General features: G+C 46.1%; 1 long non-coding RNA gene across 2 annotated transcripts; it reads left to right on the forward strand.

Annotated features, from left to right (window-relative positions):
* The first annotated feature begins 2,299 nt into the window (after positions 1-2,299).
* Positions 2,300-13,222, forward strand: LOC146400309 (uncharacterized). Of its 2 annotated transcripts, XR_014813552.1 has the most exons (3): positions 2,300-2,466; positions 3,321-3,478; positions 11,121-13,222. It is a non-coding gene; the product is annotated as an uncharacterized LOC146400309 (long non-coding RNA). The 2 variants fall into 2 exon arrangements; XR_014813551.1 differs by lacking the exon at positions 11,121-13,222 and having other exon boundaries at positions 3,321-5,117.
* Positions 13,223-17,106: the final 3,884 nt, after the last annotated feature.

Below are 17,106 nucleotides of genomic sequence, written 5' to 3' on the forward strand. Positions count from 1 at the left end.
ACAAAGCAGATGCATGCTGACAAGTGACATGTGAAGAGGAAATTTGACTGTCAACACCAAGGAGACATCTTTCTGATGACCTATTTAAGACATTTGGGTTTTGTTTGTTGGCTTTGTTTTTGCAGACCTTCAAGTCTGGCTTCATGTCTAATATAAGCATGTGATTGCCTTGAAGATTTTGCAAACCCATAGGCAGAGAACAGGCTACCCTCCCCGTAGCTTCTTGAGATTTCCTCATCCACAGACTCTCTCCCCTTGCCAAGAATGTGCATGATTTGTGCCAGCCAGTTCTGGCAATGTTCCCTTTTTCCTCCTGGAGCCCCACCCCCACCACAGCGCTCCCAGGAGCCCAGGCTCCATCCAAAGTTAGAAAACCTGCCAACGCCTCCCAGCCTCCCATCTGATCCCACTCCCTCCCAGTTCAAGTTTGTCCTTCTAGCCAAAAACAGTATTTGAGACTTTGAAGAAAACATGCTCTGTTTCCCCTGATGGCATCTCCAGCATGGAGGGAAATAGACTGGTCTTTGTTACTTTGTCCACGGTAGAAGATGACAGGCGGTCCCCAAAGCTGGGGGCAGGGCAGAGGCAGGAGGTAAGGTCTGGTCAGTTGACTTAGCATAAGGCCTGCATTGTCCTGGTGGCCTCTTGGAGAAACCAAACTCTTCAAGAACTGAATGGCCCGCTTGGGCTCAGAGCCTGGCGGGGCTGATGACGCAGCACTTTTTCATGAATGTCCCTTATCTTCTAGGTTCTTCTTGGGCTCTGAACACAGCTACCATATCTCCATACAATTCAGTCCCTTCCCCACGTGAGATGTTTTGGGAAAGAAAAGGAAAAGCAGAAGAACCCAGGACCTAAGGCTATGCATGCAGGCAGCTGATTCATAAAGATGGGAAGATGCATGGTAAGCAGTTGCAAAATACCTGCTACGGGACACACATCATGCTGGGCATCACTCGAACTTGAACCCAAGACCACCTACCTCTAACCTCCACATTCTCTCCACCAACACAATGTTTTTGTTTTTGTTTATTTTTTTGAGTAGTGAAGTCTCATTTTCAAATAAAATCTTACACAGAGTGCAAATATGCAAACTACATCTAAAACTCAACATGGTATGCTAGTGTAAATACAATTAATTTGTTTAAACGTATAACCTATTTTTAAAAGCATTGAAACCACTGAGTCATTTCTAATTAACTCAAGTTGAAGACACAGGCAACAGTTACGGTTTCTGTAATCTTCAGAATTTCACGTAATTTTGAATTTTGTTTCTGTTGCACAGACTCGAGCAAACTTTTCTACACAGATTCGTAGCTGCAAAGGACTAGAATTTCTTAAGTAGCTCATCTTGGAAACTTGGCATACTTCTTTTTTTTTTTTTTCTTTTTAGGACTGCACCTGCAGTATGTGGAGGTTCCCAGGCTCTCGGTCAAATTGGAGCTACAGCTGTCAGCCTACACCGAAGCCACAGCAACGCCAGATCCCAGCCATATCTGTGATCTACACTGCAGCTTGGGGCAAAGCTGGATCCTTAAGCCACTAAGCTCAGCCAATGATGGAACCTGGTGCCTCATGGATACTAGTCAGGTTCTTAACCCCTGAGCCACAGTGGGAACTCCTTGGCATATTCTTCTGTAAAACCAGTCCAAGTATTATAAAGCTCTATTGCTATGAATATTTAACTATGACTCCACATTCTTTATCCTAAACTTAAATGTCCAATTCAGATCAGTAGCACTTAAGATGGACAGTCATCTGAGAAATTGCCTATTTGGGATTGTTTTCATAACACCAGGTCCTACATTTCAACTTCTTTTGCCCAGCACCTAATCATGCAAAGGTGTACTGCATAAGGGTTCCTATACACACAAGTTTACATGAGAAGACCTGATTGAACCCGAATTTTTTTTAAAAAAGAAACCAACCAACAAAAAACAAGAGGCTTTCCAAATCAATGCTACATTCTAAAAAAGTTCAAATACACACATAAAGATATCAGGAAAGCTTTACTATAAAGGCCTTCCCCAAAGTTAGATAATGTGGCAACTAAAGTAACTCATTGATGGCCTTAGCCATCAATGAGTTAAAATGTAATCTGTAAGGCAGTTAAATGTGTGTTGCTTTATATAGACAGTTTAACAGGGGTTTTTTAAACTGTAAGAAAAATAAGTTAGAAATACTTCAGGAATTCCTAAAGAATTTTGGTTGAAGGATACTTTTTTTTTTTTTTTTTTTTCTCATTGCATTAAGCCACCAAGTCTGTGACCATTTGCTGTGGCAACCGCAGGAAACTAGTACACTCACCTTCACAGTGTTGTGAGAATGAGACGAGATGCTGGCTCACAGCAAAGACTTAGTGGGGACTAAACTTTCTCCTTACCTGGTTCTTCTCTTGGAACTAATGTTAATACCACCCACCGGGAAGCATGGTTGAGTCTGAGCAGCGGAGTATTTCCAGCGAAGGTAAAAACTTCTGCCTCTGGCCTCTCTGTCACAGAAGCCTATTATAAAGTATTCCTCTGCCACCTGTTTTTGTGAAAACTGCCAAAGTAAGATATCTTGATATTCTTTTCCCTAGAGCCAAACTAAATAAGCCCCATGCCCCACAAGATGTGGCTGTGGCTCCCAGGGCCCTCAGGAGGTCCTCAAGTAAGCGTTTATTGTGCACCTACTCTGTGACAGGCAATGCAAGGCTGTGTTCAATCTGACCAGGAAGTGAAGGGAAGGCCAGGGAAAGATTGCGGTCCCGCCCCTCGCCCTGTCTTCAGCACAAGTTGATGCGCCAAAGGGACCTGTTTACCTCCTGCCTCTTGCAAAGATAAGAGGAGGTTCACAGTGGGAAACACATTCCATAAAGCTGTAAATTGCAAAAATAAAGCTGGACTCAGTGAAAATACCAAACAGGGCAGGGGCTCTGCGGATGCACCCAGTTACCTTGTCCCATGGTCTGTGATGGTGAAAAGGAAATCTCAAAACTGGCAAGAGTCGGAAGGATGCTGCTTGAAGAAGGGAGTGCCAGGACCAGGAATGCTGGTGGTCCATGGTGGCACAGTGGTGTCAATCAGAAGACCACTCGGTGGTCATGGTCATTCGGCCAGTGAAATGGTCAAGGGTAAGGGTGCATGGGGCATAGATACCTGCTATGGAACTTGGACTTCACCAGCTTGAGCTGGGGAGGTACTCAAGGCTTGTGAACAGAGAGGTGGTGGGACTGGATTTATTGGTGATGTAAGGTGACATTTATGGCTTTACTTGTGTGATGTGATTTCAGGTTGATAGGAAGACCCTCAGTCCTTCTTTTATGCCTTTCCCTGCAGCTGGATGTCTTACCTTCATGGTCCTACCTGCACCTGGCCTCAAACCCTTCTCCCCAGCCCCCAAGATGGTCACATGACTCACCAAGATCTACCATCATTTCCTGTCTTCTGGAAATTTGAATATTGAGATACACAGATGTGGTGGCGATGGATGGCAGGTAGAGCTAAGTTTTCTGGCAGCAGCCATGGGAAAGAAGGTTCACCTGTTCTTACTTCCCAGGCGCCCAGGAGCCACCCTGGTCCAGGTCTTTCCTGAGGCTTTGTTGTTGATCCTCGTTGCAGGGAGCGTCTCCGGTGTTCTTCAAATGGATTCGTTTTGTGCGGAAGTTATTTAGAGTCCATTTCTGTTATTTGTCATCAACGCTTGTCATATGTACCCCCAAATCTAACCTTTACTCTCTCCCCACAAATGGCTAATGATTTGACTCTATAGTCTATGAGCTAGCTTTTATCACTTACCGGCAAGCAATGGCTCTAGGCAGAGAAGATTGTGGATTCCTCTAAGTCTTACATGTTAGTATGAATTATTACTGACCCTTTAATGAAGGAGTATCTTGAAAAAGACAACAGCGTGGAAGAAGGCAAGACTATATCACTGGGCAAGAAAGAGGAGATGAATGTTCTCAAGAGCCCACTTAACAGATTTCAGAGTTTCTTTAATGTTGATCCCATCTTCCTCATACTCTCCTCTTTCTTACTTCCCCCTTCCCGTCAACTCCAGTTCTTTTCAGCAGTTTTGAACATCTCTAAGAAATTCTGGAGTCTGCTGGTGGTCACTACAAGAGGGCTACATTTCAAATAATGTAGACTCCCCCACGCACAAGGTGACATCTCTCGCACTGAGTATGTCTCTGCGATGATCATTCCCAGGTATGGAAAGCTCGCCATTGGTCCCAACAGTCAACTCCTTTGAGGGCTAATGCTCACACAGAGCTAAGTCTGACTGCCTGCAAAGTCCATGCATTGAAGGCTCTTCATTTTCCTTCTAAAATAGGTCTGTCCCATCGCCTACATTTAACCTTATGAACGTTTGAGCAATCAAGGGAGAGCATAATGATTTCTCTCAGCAAAACGTCTCCAGCTCTCACAGGGCACAGTTTTGCATTTGGTGGTGAGGTTCCCATGCTGGATTATGTCCCCATTCTGTCACTTGTGAAAACACGAGGCCTAGAGTTGAACACAGAACAAACTCCAGGTAAGGTTTAACCAGTGCAAAGTAATGCAGGCTTATTACTTTGATCTGGAAAGTACACTCCTAGTGCCAGTGCTGATTTTGTTAGCTTTCTAAGTATTTCTTTTGTTGCAATCTTGGTTTATACACAGGAGAAACCATTACAGAGTTAAGAATGGAAAGTAGATAGAAAGAAGTCATAGTACGATAATCCCTAGGTCTATCCATGTTGCTGCAAAGCATGAAAGACAAACATTATGTGCTATCACATATATGGAATCTTTAAAAAAAAAAGGATACACATTAGGTTATTTGCAGAACAGAAACAGACTCACAGACTTTGAAAAACTTCTGGTTACCAAAGGGGATAGGTGGGGGGGCGGGGTGGACTGGGGGATTGGGACTGGCATATGCCCAATGAGGTATATGGAATGATTGGCCAACGAGGACCTGCTGGAAAGCACAGAGAACGCTACCCAGTATTCTGTGATAATCTACTTGGGAAAAGAATCTGGAAGAGAATGGATGAGTGTACATGTATGACTGAATCATTCTGTCCTACAGCAGAAGTTGTCACAACATTGTAAATCAACTGTACTTCAGTAAAACTTTAGGAGTTCCTGTCATGGTGCAGTGGTTAACAAATCCGACTAGGAACCATGAGGTTGCGGGTTCGATCCCTGGCCTTGCTCAGCGTTGCCGTGAGCTGTGGTGTAGGTCGAAGACGCAGCTCAGATCCCGTGTTGTTGTGGCTCTGGCGTAGGCCGACAGCTACAGCTCCGATTGGACCCCTAGCCTGGGAACCTCCATATGCTGCGGGAGCGGCCCTAGAAAAGGCAAAAAGACAAAAAAAAAAAAAAAAAAAACTTTTGAAAAATGGTAAAAAGGGAAGAAGTCTTAGAAGCTCGTATGCTGGGTTTGGGTCACTTTGACTCTTCCTTGTGATTAGCGGAAAACTTGGGCTGTAACTAGATTCGTTCTTGCATCTTTTACGTGCTTTATTTCTCATTGAATTTTTCAAGCCCAAATACCGGATTTTCCTTTTGCTGGCCTATGCCCTGGATTGAGGGCTGCTCCTTGTGCATTTGGTCCTATACAGACTCCCCACTAGGGAGGGGTTGAATCATAATCCATACTGTCTTCCTCCACCCAAGGAGAGTCACACTTTTTACTTTTAAGAATAGCTGTATCTGCGTATGTTCATTCATTTATTCATTCTATCTTAAAAAAAAAAAATTGAAATGGAAAATCTTGCTTTTCTCCCTGTCCAATCTCACAATGCTGACTTCGCCTTGGCTTTTATCTCTCACAGTTATGTTGAATTTCAATTTGATCATTTACCCTATTATCTCTCCCTCACAGGTTTGTCTCACCTTCAGATTTTCCCATCAGCCCTCTCTATGTGTCCTAAGGCAGAGGAGCCTGGCATCATTTAAGTGCTTCAGAAATAAATAAATGTGGGGGAGGACTTTGGAATCCCACTGGTCACAAAATTATGGGATTTGAATCAAGTTACCAAGATTTCATGGGCGGAGGGATCCCAGATGATAAGTGGTTCCCCCGGGGAAATCTGACTTCAAACAGAACTGCAAAGGCAGGCTGATTGGCACCCTCCTGCCCCGAGACCATTACCATGCTGAGGCTGTGGAGGCAGGAGGAAAGAGAGTCATAAACATGAGGGCAGAGTGAGGGACAATGAAATCAGATGCTGCTGTTCCCAGGCTCCCCGGCTCTGCTATTACTCAGTCTAGCCAAAAGCCTCTCTGCTTCCTCTCCCTCTGTGCTCCAGAAAACGAAAAAGTCAGCATTCTCCCCAAGCTGCTGACAGCTTTTACTGTCATGGATTAAGAATGGCCTCCCAAGATAACTGCCCTGTTATCTGTTATTGCCAGGCGGAACAGCCTAAAGTCACCCACTCTAAAACCAAAATCCTTTTTTGGTTGTTTAATGGTCTAGTAAGACCTGCTAAGGAAAGTCTCCAGGCTTAGATCACAGCATTTGTACACTGTGGAAGTGGAAACTGCTTTGGGGCCAGCATGGGGAGGTTTGTGTGGGTCCTCAGCCCTTTCTCAACCACAGCCATGCCACTTTTATGTGGCATTATATATGGGATTCTTCCTGCATTGAATTTGCCTAAATAAGGGGTTCTACGTTTTTAAAAGGACTTGAAAACATCTGTTCTTTGGCGCTTTGAGAAATTGATCCATCTCCTATTTGTCTTCGGTGGGAGCAGGGACATAGATTATTTGAAGAAAACATTGACTCTGCCCATAGGTAGTCTCTTGATTCACCTACAGGTAGACATGGTGTGGTCATCTGAATGTGTAAACTGCAAGAGACAAAAATGTTCCTTAAATAGCCTTCACACAAGCATTCCCTGGCTTTTGTAATTAGAAAATGCAAAGGGCCACTTGCTTCAGGTATGGCTGCATCCAAGTGCTTAAAGGCTATCACCAAGCAGTTACTTCTTTTCTCATTCAGCTATGTATTCTCTTACCCTGGCTTCTTAATTAATCCAGTTCAGAGGACCAACTTTAAATTAATCCTTGCTCAGAAGTTGGAGAATGCTGACTCAGCCAGGTTCATATGTCCACAACTGCGGAAAGGCCAGTAGGCAGGGAAGGGGTGGTCTCTAATAAGTAATGAAAGAATCTGTTAGCAGAATGAAGAGAAAGTAATGCTGGATGGACAAAATTATAAAATGTATCCATCCTGTTCGAATAGAATAGGATAGATTCTGTTCACAGAGTAGAATCTATTATATGGAAGGGGGGCACACATAATCTAATGTATGGATGGGGGGTCAGTGGGGAGATGAGATGCTGCTTGTCAAAGGGTGCTGGTAAAATGTCACTCACATTGGAAGGGAAAGAGGTGAGATCAGATCCCCACCTAACGCCATCCCCAAAACAAATTTCAGATGAATTATAGACACAAGTGACATCATAAAATTTCCAGCTCGTATGTAATGGAGTGAAGAATATCTTTCTCACTCTAGGATAGGGAAAAAAAGTTAAAGATTAAAAAGTGCTAATTATAGGAGAGCGAAAAATGTAGAATGTTATAATTAAATTCTGTGGATCAAGAAAAAAAAAAAGACGCATGAAGGGAAATGAAGACTCAAACTATAAAGTAGAATATATGCACTACATATACCAGAAAAAGGATTGGTATAAAAACACAAAGCGTCAAAATATATAAAGTATTTTTACAATGCAATAACCATACAATAGAAAATAGGCCAAAGACATGCAGAAACATTACAAACATACAAACAAAAAACATGTAATAAGCGTATGAAGGGCGGCATGGCCGCATAAGTAATCAGGAAAATGCAAATCAAGATCCTAATGAGATGTGATTTTATACTCATATAATTGACAAAAAATTTAAAGTCTAACAATACCAAATGTTGATAAGGAGGTGGAACTAAAAGAATGCATAGAGACTGCCAATGGGAATGTGAACTGGTGTAACCGTTTTATAAAACAACTTGGCATTATGATGTCAAGTTTAACAGTCATTTCACTAGAGAAGGAGCAGTTTCACTCCTAGGTGCATCCCCAAATGAATCTCTTACAAACGTATGACAGCACACGTGACAAGATGCTCATAACAGTGCTGATTTTAGTAGCATTCTAGAAACACCCCAAAGGCCTGTTGACCGAAAAATGGATACGTACGTGGTGGTATATTTAGACAAGGGAATATTATATAACAGGGGAAATGAAATGATTACTTAAGGCTCCCAAGAATAGTATGGAAGGATCTTAGTAACATAGCACGTACATCATGACACTTTTTCAATACAAATTCAATAACCACTGACAACAAAAGCTCTATCTTTGAGCCATACACATGGGTGATAAAATGGTGTGGAGGAAAAAAAAACAACAACAAGGGAATGAAAAATGTAAAATACAGGAAATGGTTACTTCAAAGTGAAGAGATGTGGGGAATGACCAGGTGAAAAGCACACAAATAAATGTAAGAAGTCCTAACTCTGGAGTTGCCCTGTGGGCTGAGTGTTCATCATATGCACTGACTGTGACAGGGCATCGGGAATGGGGGTTCTCCTTTATCCAACTCTGTGCTCCAGAGACCCACCTGGTTTGTAAGTGGTACGCCATTGGATATAGGTATGTAAATTTGAAAGCAAAGGTCAGTGCCAGAGAGATAAAGTTAATGGTTCCAAGATGATATTTGAAGCCCCAGAAAGAGTCAGGATGAAGAGTAGAAAGCCAAGGAGGGAACCCTGTGGGCATCAGCGATTTGAGACCCAGCAGAGGAAGCTGAGCCGAGACTGGCCCCCGAGGAAGAAAGAAAAGTCATGGTGTATGGAGTCCTGGAGCCTATGAAAAGAAAGTCTCTGAAGCAGAAGCTATGGTTAATTGTATCAAGAAAGATCAGGCTAAAGAAGGATCACTGGGAATGAGTCATGGCTCAGGACATTATGACTCTGATGAGTATCTGTGTGGATGTGGGTTTGATCCCTGGCCTTGCTCAATGGGTTAAAGGATTCGTGTAGGTTGCAGACGTGGCTTGGATGTGGCATTGCTGGGGTTGTGGCGTAGGCCGGCAGCTGCAGATCCGATTTGACTCCTAGCCTGGGAACTTCCACATGCCGCAGGAGCAGCCCTAAAAGAAAAAAAAGAAGTGACCACCATCGGATTTGGCAGGCTCAAGGTCATTGGTGACCTTGAGCAGAAAAGTGTTCCTGTGGAGCGAAGGGAGCTAGAGCCTCTTTTTGGTTTTGGTTTTGGTTTTTTGGCTGTACCCAAGGTATATAGAAATTTCTGGGCCAGAGATCGAATCCAAGCCACAGCAGTGACCTATGCTGAAGCTGCAGCAACCCCAGATACTTAACCCACTGGGCCTTAGAGGGAATTCCTATGAAGCCTCTTGCTTTCCAGTGCTGCTGCCCTGAATCAGACCTTTCACCCTTGCCCCAGTCTTGTCCCCCACCAGCCTGTCCTCACATCAGCAACATATGGGGCACAGTCCCCCTCCCCCCAGACTGTCCCTTCTCACATCTGTTGGTGCAACATCTTTATGACAAAACTCCTTCACAGTCAGGCCCCAAATGACTTTTATTGCCCCCTTTCCCACACCCAGTACTCTTGTCACTCAAATGTATTTCAAGTTTCTCAAAGTCATGAGCCTGCATCCCTCCATATGTGTGACCATGAGGGCCGTTCCACAGCAGGCAGTTTCAAAGATTTGGCTGATATAACCCTTGTAGAATCTTCTCAGACCACCCCTGCCCCACCACCCCTTCTTCTAATCATCTGCTGGAGTTTCAGGGAAGGAGGGCCACAAGCTGAGAGACGGGGCACCTCACTTCTCATCCTGGCTCTGCCACTAATAAGCTTGGTGACTTGGAATAAAGCCCTTTCCTATTCTAGTCTCAATATCTTAATCTCTGAAAGGAGGGGGTTCAATGGGGTGGCTTTAAGAATATTCCAACAGTAGTTCCCATCATGGCTCAGCGGAAACGAGTCTGACTAGTATCCATGAGGACTCTGGTTCCATCCCTGGCCTCGCTCCGCAGGTTAAGGATCTGGCATCGCCATGAGCTGTGGTGTGGGTCGCAGACGCCACTCAGATCCTTAGTTGCTGCAGCTGTAGTATAGGCCAGGGGCTACAGCTCTGATTCGATCGATCCCTAGCCTGGGAATCTCTATATGCAGTGGGTGCTGCCCTAAAAGAGACAAAAAAAAAAAAAAAAAAGAATTTTCCATCTGAAATATCCCTTGATTTTTAGAGACTATGATGCAGATTCATACTCTGAACTCATACAGTCAACTGATAGGGAGAATGGCCATTATTCTCTGTTAATAAGAAGTTCACCTGGCCTTTGGCTAGTTGAGAAGAATGAGGGTGGGGGTGGGGGAATCCAGTGAGAGCCTCCAGGTGGAATCTACTTTACTGGGTAGTTCTCTACCTAAGATCAGGGCAGGGATGTGGCAGGTGCATGTCCCTGGACAGGTTAAGTTTGGCCAGCATCTCAGACTGGCTAATGGATCCTCGCTGAATCCAACATGGCCAGCTTCTGGTTTCAAACACGTCTTGGAATTGCTAAGGCTTTGGGGACTCAAAGAGAATTTTATTTCAAACCATTGTTATGCGACAGCAAACATGTTCCTCATTTTGAAAAGCCTAGTGACGACCGGTTTTATTTTTATACCCACCATTTCCTTGCGAAGACATTAAACAAATAAACAGATGCCTCTCGCTCTCCCTTTCTCCCCCTCTCTTTTTTTGGCTTGGCTCCACAGACAATACAGTGCTTTCTGCACCATCTGCAGGCTCTGTAAAGGTAATTAACAAATGCACACGATTCCCAGATGAGGCTGGTTTATAAAGGACAAATCACACCAGGCAAATGGGAGAGAAACAAAATAAGATCAGGGCAGACATACTAGGGGGCTGTGGGCCCGGACGCCACCGGAGTGTGTTGTTACAGCCGCTTGTCAAATTTTACCTCCCGAAAATGATTTCAAATGGATTGAACTAAGGAAATTGAATGGCACCCCTGCTGACAGGTCCTAAAGGAGGGGAGAGGATAATTCCATGGTGTCCAGTAGTTTTGTCTCTCCGATCTTATCTTCTGTCTTTATCTATTGTAGTTTTCCTAAGAAGAAAGAAAAACACGTCAACAAAAGCTCAAGATACAGGATTGTGTGGCACCCTGAACTTCGGCTTTGAAGGCAGGCAGTTTCTGATGCTCATTACCTGTCCGACCTTCCACAGGTCCTGAAGCCCCTCTGAGTCTTGTTATCACACCTGTAAGTGGGGGAGAGATGTGATACTGAATGTTCCAGCTCGCTGTATCAATAACGGAGACGGTGAATTCAGATTGGTGGCTCTGCCCAGCGCCTGGCCAGCCCCAAGCCCATGGTCAGCGGTTACTGTTGCTAAGGTTATCATTATCAGGTGAAGCTCCAGGACAGATGGCCTAATCCACCCTCAGTGGCAAGGAATTAATTAATCCTTCTAGCAAAACCCACGTTCTCAAAGAGGGAGGAGCACAGGATGCAAAAGGAGAGACTAGAGGAGCTGATCTGAACAGAAACCTACGTCGGCAAAAAAAGATGTGTTTAGGGGCAAAAGATACAATTATAGCCTATACATCTTCAAAATACCTAAAACCCAGCCAAAGTAAGTGCTCATTTGGACTAAGATTGAGGGGTTGGAGTAAGAGGTATGTGGTGGAAATTTTAAGAGTGGAAAAGAAAATAAAAGATGGGTGGCAGTAAGATTAAAATAAGGAGTGTGGAAACAGAATTGTCTTCTTGGGAATGAGGAATTACTCTGCGATGCTTAAAGTTGGAGAGGAGGCAACAGAAGACGGTCTGTAATCTTACAGAGGCTGCTGGAAGACCCAGAGTGTGGGGAAGACGATGGTTCGTCTTTTTTTTTCTGTGCCTCTGACTGGCCAAGTCAGAGGTCAGGAAACCTGCATCTGGTTGCCCAGGGGAAAACCCTCCCGATAACACTGTTGAATGAGAGTCCTGGGGCTGCTGGAGGCCAAGTCAGAAGGTCGGTGTTTGTTTTCCGCTGGCAACAAAAGATGCCCCGGTTAGTAAAATGATGATGTCCACAGTCCCTCCCTGACGGCTGGAACGTGATCTTTCGGGAAGGAGAGGGTCTTGGTAAATATCAAGTTCACCCATACTTGCTGCTTGGGCCAGATCTCTCAAAGTGTCGATGTGCTGAGGGACACCTGGCTCGCTGCCAGACAAGCCACCAGCCAGCGGCCCGACCTGGAGGACAGAAGACACACCGTCCATCCGCCCAGGGCGTGTTTAAGGAACTTCGTCTTCTTCCTACCCCACAGCCTCCAATATTGACATTCTCCTTGGCGACAGCTGGGAATTCAGAGCTCGGTGACCTCTGTGCCTCCGATTCCCCCTTTGAAATCCTTGGACATCCCACCTCTTCCGCAATATGTTCCTCAAGGCCAGGACCAACCATAGATAAATGCCCCCTGCCCCATCCCACCTGGTGTCAGGAGCATCCTGCCATCTGTGTCCATTCCTATAATAGAAGTGACAGTTACAGTGGACAGGACGGGGGTGGGCTGGCTAACTGGGCATGTGATGGCTCAGAGAGGCTCCTTTAAGAGGAAACTCTCAATGTGGAGTCAAGAGTGGGGTTTTCCTAGACAGATGAGGGCAGAATGGAATCCGGCACAGAGACTGGAGGGAGACTTAATGAGTGGAGTGGGTGTCTGCTTGGGCGCGGTGGTCAGGGCACCACTGAAAGGGGTTTGCAAAGCTAAGATCAGTACAGGCTTTGCAGGGCATGTCAAGGAATTTAGACCTTGTCTTGTGGACAGAGAGAACAACTGAGAATTTTAAACAGTGATGAAGCGATTTGAGAAGGCTCTTTCTAGGGGCCATGGGGAGGGTGGATTGGAAGGGAGCATGGGAGATTAGGGTGTTGGTTATTTAAATCATCTCTGTGAGTGATGAGGGGGGCCTGAAATAAGGCAGTCATGTGGAGGGGGGTGGCGAGGGTGGAGGTAGGCATGGGAGGAGGGGCATTTGTTCTTCGTAAGGCTGGTTGGCAGAAGAAAGATTTCTGGGTATGTGCTCATGATTAGAACTCTGACTGTGCCAATTTTGGAGCTGGGTGATCTTGGGTACATTTCTTGCGATGATCTTTGGTTTTAGAATCTCTGAGGCCAGACTGTTTCAAAGATTAAATAAAATAAAGGCAAGGACACTAGCCAGTGCCTCTCATCTAGAAAGTGCTCTCAAACACTCGTCAAGGAAGCAACATGGGAGGAATCGCAGGTGAGAGGTGACTCCAGATGGCCCATCACCTTCTTTGCTCAAGTCTAGAATTCCTCTATTAACAAGAGGGAGGGAGTTCCCATCATGGCTCAGCCATAACAAATCCAACTAGTATCTATGAGGATGTGGGTTCAAACCCTGGCCTCGCTCAGTGGGATAAGGATCCAGCGTTGCCGTGAGCTGTGGTGTGGGTCGCAGATGCAGCTCAGATCTGGTGTTGCTGTGGCTGTGGTGGAGAGGGCAGCTGCAGCTCCAGCAGCTGCAATTCAACCCCTAGCCTGGAAACTTCCATAGGCCCCATACGTGTCCCTAGTGGGGAAAAAAAAAGGAAGAGAGAGATTTAAGGAGAGATTTTCTCCTTCACTTTTGCCTGTGCAGTGCCTGTATTGGTTCCCTATATCTATTTTCCAGATTGAATGTAATGATTGAATTTCACTGATTCTCCTTGGAGTGGAGACAGGAGGAAGGAAGGGTCAGGGTGGCACACGAGGGTGTGGATGATGATTTTGCACTTTTCACAAACACAGGCTCGCTTGACACAGCAGACCGGTTCGGGCAGATGGGCGCTCTATTCTCCTGATTTTACAAAAGGGAACGAAAGTTCTAGGGGGTGAGGAGGTTGTGCAAGCTTTATTCCTGAGTGGCGGCAACACTGGGAGAGTTTTTTGAATCTGGGGCACAGCCTCCTGGGACCGGCGCCTGATCGCCCCAGCTTGCTGCAGCTCAGGGATCCTCTCCCTCCTAGCTGGACCTGGCTGCTCTCTGCAGAGCATTCCGATGCTGAAATGTGAGTTGGAAATGCTACAAATAGCAGCTGTGGACACAAGACAAAGGACAGGTGTTTCTGGAACACGCAGACAAGGAGTGGCCGGCACCAGGCCCTCCCTTCATCACCCCGGCCTCGGTGGGTAGGACACTGCTGAGGTCTGTGATGATAAATGACAAGGACTGTCCTCCAATCTAGGCCCCTTTCCACCCCTTTCACCTGCTTGTTCCCGCCCTTGAAATGGCATTCGTATATTTCCGGAAGAAGCTTCCTGCCTGGCACTAGAGAGCTCCCCAGGCCCCATCCGCCTTCTTTCCCCCCATCTCTCTTCCTGCCTTTACAGGCATCTTTTCTTGTAGCTGAAGTCTGGGTGGCCTTGGGCTTTCCTGCTCTGAAGACTTTGCCTGGCCCTCTAAGGCCTTAGTCTGAGGTCAGGTTACCTGAGCTCAAGCCCGTGCTCTGTCATTTATTAGCTGTGTGATCTCGGGCAGGTTTGCTCAGTTTCCTTGAGCCTCAATGTGTTCCTCTTTACTGAGGAGAGAATAAGCCCTTCCTGGCAAACGTGAGCTGAAAATTAAACAAGCAAACACAGGCCACGTTCTAGTACATACCAAGTACTGGGTATTATGGACCCTCGCCGTCTAAGGGCAGTTCAAGTCCAGCCTCCTCCATACTCCTGGGCATCACACAAAGCAGTCTCCCTCCCCTCTGCCTCCTTGAAAAACAATAAGAGCTGAGATTTATTGAGGACCGACTCTGGGCCCAGTGCCGTTTTCACGGACAATCTCCGCTGATGGCACCACAACCTTATAAGTAAGCATCCTTCCCCCATGTACATGTCTTAGAAGCTAAGGCTTGACAAGCCTCAGCCAGTTGCCTAGAGTCAAGCAGCTAAGTGGGTGAGGATGGAATCCAATCCAGGTATTCTCATGCAAGGTGAGCACTCTCTCTCTCTCTCTCTCTCTTTTTTTTTTTTTTTTTTTTTTTTTTTTTTTTTTTTGTCTTTTTAGGGCTGCACCTGTAGAATATGGAAGCTCCCAGGCTAGGGGTCGAATCAGAGCTGCAGCTGCCAGATAGCAATGCAGGATCTGAGTCACATCTGTGACCTACACCACAGTGCACAGCAACGCCAGATCCTTAACCCACTGAGCGAGGCCAGGGATGGAACCCACATCCTCATGGATGCTAGTCGGGTTCATTACCTCTGAGCAATGACGGGAACTCCAAGGCAAGCACTCTCACCTGTGATGCCAGGCTACATCTGAGACATCTACATCCAAAAGTGACATCCTGGGAGATGTGATCCCAGAGTTCCTCCTATTGTGAGTTCACTCAGCAGGCCCTTGTGGAGGCCCTGTTATGTACCAGGCCTGCACAGAGAGGGCAAACAGGCAATGTCCAGTCTAAGGAGCTCAGAGTCAGTTGAAAGGGATAAAGGCACACAGATTAATGCCACTCAGCACAGCAGGTGTGGCAGCTGAGCATGTGTGCAAGCGTTGTCAGTACCAGCTCAATCTGGGGAAGTCAAGGAGGGCTTCAGGGAAGGGGGGGTCACCCGTCTTCCTATCTGATGTCCTTTTCAAGAATGGGCATTTCTGGATCATCCCTTACTTTGCAACTCCTTTTTCCTTCTCTCCTTACTCTTTGGAGGAAAGAGTTTGTCTTACAACTTTATAACAAAATACCATTGACTGGGTGCCTTAAGTAATAGATATTTGTTTCCACAGTTCTGAAGGCTGGAAGTCTGAGGTCAAGGTGTGAGTAGGTTCATTTCCTGGTGAGAGCTCTCTTCCTGGTCACGGACGGCCGCCGTCTTGATGTGTCCTTGCACGTCAGAGAGGGAGCTCTGGCCTGATGCTTCCCCTCCTTTTAGGGTCCTATAAGGCCCTGTAAGAGGCATGTTGCCCACCCTTATGACCTCATCTAGCCCTCATTACCTCCCCAAGGCCTCACCTCCAAACACCATCACACTGCATGTTAGGGCTTCAATAATAAACGTGGACAGAATTGCTAGGTCTGTAACAGAGGTCTTTAATAGAACCCCGTATTCTGTAGACTGCTGCAGGCCCACTAGCCTGGGCAAGTCATACAGTGAGAGAGGAGAACCAGGGAGGCATCTCTTGGTGCTGTGGATGCTCCTCTGAAGGGTCTATGGCTTGGAGGGTCCAACATCACTGCTGGAGGCTACAGAGAGTCAGCGGCAGGGGCCTAAAGGGTCCAAGGCAGCCTCTCTGGGATGCAAAATGCAGCAGCTGTGAAGGGGGAGAAGAGGGAGTTTCCAAGAGAGGGTGAGACTCCTAGCTGCCCTTCCAGGGGGATTCTGCACAGAGGGACAGGCAAACAAATGACAGGCAGCAAAGACATATCTTGCACCTCCATCGAGACGCTTCTTGTGGGTGTTACGAGCAGGGACGTGTTTTCTGGAATGAGACATGATGCTCAGATGCCCTTCCTTGTACAGCAAGCATAACTCAAGAGAGACAGCATCTTCTTTGTGAGGTCAGGAACGATGTTTTGCTTCTGTGCTAAGTCAGTGCTCCATCTGGACTTTGAACCTGCACTCGGTGTCTGCTCCCTCAGCATTGCCTGAGCCAGGATTCATCATGCCCAACCATGGACCCAGCTCAGGCTCCTCCCACGCCTCTCTGCTTCCTCTCTCTGGTCTATACCTGGTCACTAGACCTCCGGCTCTGCACCTGACACCCAGCCTCTCTCTCCCATCCACACCAACGGTTTCCCAGTGTTCTCCCTTCTATCTCCTCCCTGCAGTTGGTTGAGGTCAAAACTTGAAACATGTCATCTTTATTTTTTTTGCATATAAAGATTTTTATTTTTTTCCATTATAGCTGGTTTACAGTGTTCTTTCAATTGGCTACTGCCACAAGCTATGATGCAGGTTGCAGATGTGGCTGGGATTCGTAGTTGCCATGGCTATGGTGTAGGCTAGCAGCTGCAGCTCTGATTCAACCCCTAGCCCGGGAACTTCCATATGCAGCAGGTGTGGCTGTAAAAAGACAAAAAAAAAATCTACCCAGCGAAGCAAAACCA

This window comes from Sus scrofa, chromosome 8 (assembly GCF_054392235.1).
Source record: "Sus scrofa isolate SSC_HxYL_T2T_F1_AM1 chromosome 8, Sscrofa_HxYL_maternal_Yorkshire_Landrace_v2.0, whole genome shotgun sequence".
Lineage (NCBI taxonomy): Eukaryota > Metazoa > Chordata > Mammalia > Artiodactyla > Suidae > Sus > Sus scrofa.